Here is a 6,000-nt window from a genome sequence, read left to right on the forward strand (position 1 = left end):
TGCCTGGGCATTGGACAGAATCCACACCCTTTGGTCCCTTTCCTTAATGAGGAGGGGCAGGCAGAGGCTGCAACCTCCCCTCCAACTAAACAAAGGCTTACCCACAATTCCAGTGTTGTGACGATTGCTATGAGGTAGGCGAAAATCAAATGAGGGAGCCAATTTCCCAAGTAGAAAAAATTCCTGCCTGGTCCCAACGATATGGCAACTGACGATTAGTCCATAGCAAGGTCATAACGTATCAAAGCAGAAAAAAGAGGGCAAGGTGGGTGGGAGGTCTGGCAAAGGGCACAAGAAGACGGCCTCCCCACTGCACTGGAGTTTAAATTCCCTGCGGACACACCCTCTGGCGCTGAATGGTTGGTGAGGCCCACTCCTTGAGCGGGGCCCCACCCAGCACTGATGGTGTGGGGAGGTGACAGTAGGACATGCTCCAGTCTCCAGCCCTCGGCCGGGTGATGCGGGACCTGGTGCCCGGCTGCAACACCACCCACCAAATGAGCTAAGCGGACATATTGCATAGCACTAAGGTACTGGGCTGGGCTGGAACAAGAGATCCCATGACTGGGGTCATAGGGAGCTGCCATTTGCCATGCTGTTGTAGACCCATTCCCAACAGAGCTCTGTATAAAGCCTCATAGTTTCCATAGTCATGCAGGTCAGGTGACTGCCATCGCAACAAACTCGGTAAAACATGGACCCTAGAAAGACTACTCAGGATTTATTTGTGTTATCTGAATGTTATATTCTGGGTTAGGCAGTAGCACAAGAAGTCAATATTTGAGCTGTGCCCTCAAATGCCACTGAAATATAAAGAATAAAATAAGAATAGTGTGTCTATGAAGAATGGGTGGAAGAGCTTTACATTTTATGATACTACAGGGCTGGAGAACTGGATTCAGCCAGAAAGGTGGATCCTTATCTTCCCCCGTCCCCTGCAGGCTAAGTTTGACAGGTAGATGAGGCCAGTCATGCATTAATCAGCTGATGACACAATATGCAGATGACAAGCTATCATTGTACTATCATAATACTGTGCATGGAACTGTAAGGTCTGACAATCAGCTGATCACTGGAGCTTTCACAGTGCTGTGCATATTAGAATAATTGACTTCCTATAATGTTGTTTGGGCTTGTTTTTCACAACTGCATTTATGTATTTTTGCACAATTGCATCTCTGACTTTAAAACAACAGACCTTGTTATAATTGGGTGGATGAATAAGACTTTGCATTGGGTTTGTATGGTCTTTTCTTATTCTTCTGAACATAAACACACCCCTTATCTAGAAAGCTAACATAGACGACTGCTAAAACATATGGGGGTTTTAGCTCCTGAAAATGTCCACATATCATAGTCTGCAGTTGGGATATATATGCATCAGCCAGGTGTGGACAGGATAGGAAAGAGATGAAAGCAGAACATAAGAAAACCCCTGCTTTATGGTCCAAGGAGTCCATTTAATACAGCTTTCTGTTTCCAAGAGCCGAGTGGCCAGGCAATTCCTTCCAGGAAAACAACTGTTCGTCTCAGTCCCTTAACTGACACACAGAGGTACCTTTCAGTTGCTATAGCTACTGAGGGACATATCCTAGGTGCACAAGTGAAACTTCCTTCCCACCCTCTTCTCTGCAGCTCTCCCCATCACGAAAAGCTATCCAGATATACTGAACATTGTGGGGTTTGTTTTATGGGGCTGCAGTGGGAAGGGAGAATCATCTGAAATCAGGCAGAGGAATCTTCCATCTTTACTTCTTGTGTGCTTGTTGTAAGCTTTATTATTATTATTATTATTAATTATTCATTAATTTAATTTGTATACCACCCTATACCCACAGGTCTCAGGGTGGTTACAACATAAAACCAATAAAAAAGAAGAAGAGTTTGGATTTGATATCCCGCTTTATCACTACCCTAAGGTGTCTCAAAGTGGCAAACATTCTCCTTTCCCTTTCTCCCCCACAACAAACACTCTGTGAGGTGAGTGGGCCTGAGAGACTGCAGAGAAGTGTGACTAGCCCAAGGTCACCCAGCAGCTGCATGTGGAGGAGCGGGGAAGCAAACCCAGTTGACCAGATTACGAGTCCACCGCTCTTAACCACTACACCACACTGGCTCTCTAAAAAGCAAAAACAACCCAATAACCCCCTCCCTTTCACTAAGCTATAGTGTAAGGTGCACAATAAGTCATGCATTAGCTGATGGAAGTTCTTTTTGTGACTTTTGGTTATTAGCCGTGACCCCCGCTAATTGATTTACGAACCTCGATTAGCGATATATGGCTGCCCGGCACACTTCCGCAGCTCCTCTCCGTCACGGCTCAGCAGAGTTTCGCACAGCGGTGTAGAACTGTCACCAGCTTGTTTCAGCTTCCAGACAAACACACAGAGTCCAGTTTGTCTATTTACAGCTTTTATTCCAACATTTCTCAGGAATTTCCAGGACTATTTGCAGCCATGCCAAACTGCGTCTTTTCCCCACGGAACACAGAGTGGGACTGACTAACTCCTCCCAAACTCCTCCCAGCTTCGAAAGCTGACGTCAGAATGGTGTGGCATCATGGGAAGAACTTAACTCGTTAAGTTCCAACTCCAACACCCCCCCTTGCCGCACCTTCTGACAAGACCCTTTTGAGTTCAACACCTTCCCCTTTGCCTTGTGCTCCTTCCCAGCATCTTTCCCAGGCACCTGTTGAACCCTTTCAACACTCCCAAAATCACACTGTGCGACACTTTTCCACGCACCTGTGACCTGATACCCTACTGACCCATTAGGGCCAGCAGTTGTGTCTTCTCCGTCAGACTTTTCCCCCTCTGACTTGACAACCCGTCCGTGAGCTTTCTCCATCACGTTTACCGGAGATGAAGCCTCACACCTGGACATTCCTTTCACAACCCTTGGAGATGCCCAAACCTGCCCTGACCCCTGACCCTGGACCTGGTCCCCATCACCGGGTTCTGAACCCTGATTCTGGACCTGGTCCCCATCACCGGGATCAGTCTCTGCCTCCCTCTCCTCCCTTTGAGGAGACTTTGCACCCGTCACCTGGTGACGTACTTCCTTTTCCTTGAAAAACTTCTCCAGAGCAGACCCAGTAAACTGTGACCCTCGGTCGCTCTTGAACCCTTGCACCCTGGTGGAGAACCTTAGTTCCACCTCCGCAACCCAATCCTGGATCAGTTGCGCCACCTCCCCCTGTGATTTGAGAGAGAAACACCAGCCTACCTGGCTGTGGTCACCTGTCAGCGACAGCACATACCTGGCCCCACCCAGACTCTCACACCTCTTGGGTCCTGACAGATCTGTGTGAACCAGCTCAAAGGGCTCTTTGGCTACCCTCCCAAACCCGGGAGAACCAAGTACCTTTGCACCTTTGCATGCCCTGCACCCTTGGGACCTCCCACATTTCCGGAGCTTGTACCCTTTTGTGCACCTGTGCAACTTTTGCACATCTTTGGGAACCTTAGCACACTGCGCCTGTGCTCATTCAGCATTCCCGCCACCCTCCATAGGTGACTCCAGAACAAAGAAATTGTTCTTGCTCTTCGCGTTGACCAGTTGTCTCCCTCCTCTGAAAGAGAAAATCACGTTAGCCACACCACAGACTGGTTTTTGTGTTTTGTCTGTGAACATAACCGTCATCCCAGTTAAAACAGCCCTGCAGTTCCGCATTTCGACAGCAGGTGTCTCTGGAATCAAATTGCGATTAGCTGCAGAGTCGATAACGAAACTCAGCTCCTCTGTCCTTGTCCCACGGCAGTCTTCAGCCAACGCCAGACTAGCCGTGATCTGATAAGTCTCTTCCTGGCACCTGGCACGTCCACCAGCCTCAGTCTCACGCCTGGTTGTTTTTCCAGACTGGCTGCCATGGAAACCCGACTGGTTCCCATGAGAATTCAGCAGTTTGACCTTGACAACATCCTGTCTTGCCTCTCTGCTCCGGTGGGGGCAATCTCGCCGCAAATGTCCCGGTGCTTTACACACGTAGCAAAGACGAACTCCAGTGGAAAAACACTGCCTGGGGCTCTTGTCAGCTGGCTTGGCCCTCCTTCTTCCGGAAAAGCACTCCTTGCCAGATCCGCCCCCCCTGAACTGCCGCTTCATTCCAGCAGGTTCAGTGGAAAACTTTTCAAACTTGCCTTTGGAACTTTCCGCCCCCCCGACATGCTCACTAGCACTCCTTGAGGCTAAAGCATCAGGAACAGGGGCTCCAGCCATCTCTAGGCTTTTGTATTCCTTCCCCAGGGCTCTGGCCTCCTGCTGAAGCTTCACAGCAAACACAGCAGTACATTTCCAAGTGCCAATAGTCCCTTTGCCCCCCCTCTGGGGCCCACAGCCTTTCCCAGCTGTGCACCGGCTCTCACGTAGGTGATCAGCGCCATCTTGTCTTTCTGTTCTGAAGCAGCCATCTCCCGGCCCTTGCTTTCCGCCTCCAGCCTCACAAACACCCTGGAGCGCTGAACGGCCTCTGGCTTCCTGGCACCCAGAACAGTAGACTTCAGATCAGCAGCCAGGTTGCCCAACTTCTTAAAGTGAGCCTCCCACAGTCCTCCAAGACCTGGCAGCCTGCCATCCTCTTCCGTTCTCCCAAGGGGCCCCAAGCTTACTTACAAACAGTTTCAGCTTCTCTGGCTCTCCCTTCTCCGTGGAGAAACGATTCCCTGCTGTTCTCAGCTCCTGGCTCCACAGCAAACCTCTGCGTTTTTCAGCCAGCTGCTTTCAAACTCCGCAGCTGCTCCTTTGCCTCTTAACGCCAGGCAAAAAGTCCTTCCGCCTCCTGCCGGCCCCCTGCTCGACACCGCAGATCAAAGCTCCCGGCAGTATCTTCCGTGACAGTTTTACAAGCGATGATTTATGGTATCCATAACCTGTGACTTTTGGTTATTAGCCGTGACCCCCGCTAATTGATTTACGAACCTCGATTAGCGATATATGGCTGCCCGGCACACTTCCGCAGCTCCTCTCCGTCACGGCTCAGCAGAGTTTCGCACAGCGGTGTAGAACTGTCACCAGCTTGTTTCAGCTTCCAGACAAACACACAGAGTCCAGTTTGTCTATTTACAGCTTTTATTCCAACATTTCTCAGGAATTTCCAGGACTATTTGCAGCCATGCCAAACTGCGTCTTTTCCCCACGGAACACAGAGTGGGACTGACTAACTCCTCCCAAACTCCTCCCAGCTTCGAAAGCTGACGTCAGAATGGTGTGGCATCATGGGAAGAACTTAACTCGTTAAGTTCCAACTCCAACACTTTTATCTGTCAACGACCAAGTGAAGTGTGTTGTTTGACATAAATTCTTTGTTTTGAAAACTGTTTCCTTGTAACCAACTTCTATTATTTCCATAACTTTGGTGGAAGTTAGGTGAGGGCAATGCAGCGGGGCCTAATATCCATAAGGTGGCAGTTATATAATTGTTATGGCATGACAAAGCCCAGGAGCCATTAGTTAAATATTGCTGCCCTTTCCAGCCTTGGGACTTGTTATAGAGGTGGATAAAATGATACTTTAAGCGGCTGAAAGGAAATGTCTTAATGGAGACATGCTATTACTCAAACCACCTCAAGCATCCATTCCTGTAACGCTGTGGTGTTACCCATAATGAATTCAAAGGTTGGCAGGCTTCATTTGTTTGAGATGTGTTGCTCAGGTTCCAGCTACTTTCCCTTCCTTTGAAGAATACTGCTTTAAATATCATGGGGGTAGAACATAGCAGAGGCCGTGTCTGATATTTTCTTGAGTTGTGTTTGATACCCTGGAAAACTTACTTTCTTTTTTTAGCCAGGCATTTAGACTTGTTTCTTGAGAACAGTGCGATGGCCGTTTCTCATTACAGTCTTTCTTGGCAGTGATCTTAAGCCATGCCTATCCAGTTCGGCTTAAAGGGTGTCAGCACAGTTACCGCATGACTAACAAAACCACCCACAAATAAGTAAATCTGTATGCACGCTTTCCTCCCCCTGAAGTTGTCAACCAGGGCATATAGGGATGAGAAATCCA

The sequence above is a fragment of the Podarcis liolepis genome, assembly GCF_965112155.1.
Source record: "Podarcis liolepis genome assembly, chromosome: 11".
Classification (NCBI taxonomy): Eukaryota; Metazoa; Chordata; class Lepidosauria; order Squamata; family Lacertidae; genus Podarcis; species Podarcis liolepis.